Raw genomic sequence first — 922 nt, forward strand, 5'->3', positions numbered from 1 at the left:
GAATTACCAACTAATCATAGTTTGCCAATTAATGTACAGTTTTTTTAAATATAATAAATAAAATAATAATAATTTGTGAAGTTTTAAAATAAATGAAAAATATTAGTAGCTGCCAAAAGATGAAACTTTTTTAACAATTTTAAAACCGTCAGAAAAAATTAAATCATAAAAACTAAACACTATACCCTAAACCTTTCGACAAAGCTTAAACCCTTGGGTAAAAATCCAAACACTAAACCGTAAATTCTTGGAGTATACCCTAAACCCTTGGGTAAATCCTAAACACTAAACTGTAAACCTTTGGGTATACCCTAAACACCAAATCTCTCTCTCTCTCTCTCTCTCTCTCTCTCTCTCTCTCTCTCTCTCTCTTGATATCCCCTTAATCGTAAACCTTTTTTTTTGAAAAATATAAAAATGTGAACATTCTTTTAATTCATCGATTATCTTTTAACTACCACAATTTTTATTTATATGGAAATATTTCCTAGTTTAATATTTTATCATGAATTTTTCTTGGGTGAATTACCAACTAATCATAGTTTGCCAATTAATGTACAATTTTTTTTAAATATAATAAATAAAATAATAATAATTTGTGTTAAGTTTCTAAAATACAAGAAAAATATTATTAGCTGCAAAAAGATGAATTTTTTTAACAATTTTAAAACCGTCACAAAAAAATTAAATCATAAACACTAAACACTATACCCTAAATCCATGGACAAAGTTTAAACCCATGGGTAAAAATCCAAACACTAAACCCTAAATTCTTGGATATACCCTAAACTCTCTCTCTCTCTCTCTCTCTCTCTCTCTATAATTTTTATTTGTGTTTTTAATAAAGTAATTATAGTGTTTTAGTTTATATAGTTGCAATATTATTGCTAATAAGAAAGGCAATACGAAAGTAAATGCAAAA

Source organism: Raphanus sativus, chromosome 9, assembly GCF_000801105.2.
Source record: "Raphanus sativus cultivar WK10039 chromosome 9, ASM80110v3, whole genome shotgun sequence".
Classification (NCBI taxonomy): Eukaryota; Viridiplantae; Streptophyta; class Magnoliopsida; order Brassicales; family Brassicaceae; genus Raphanus; species Raphanus sativus.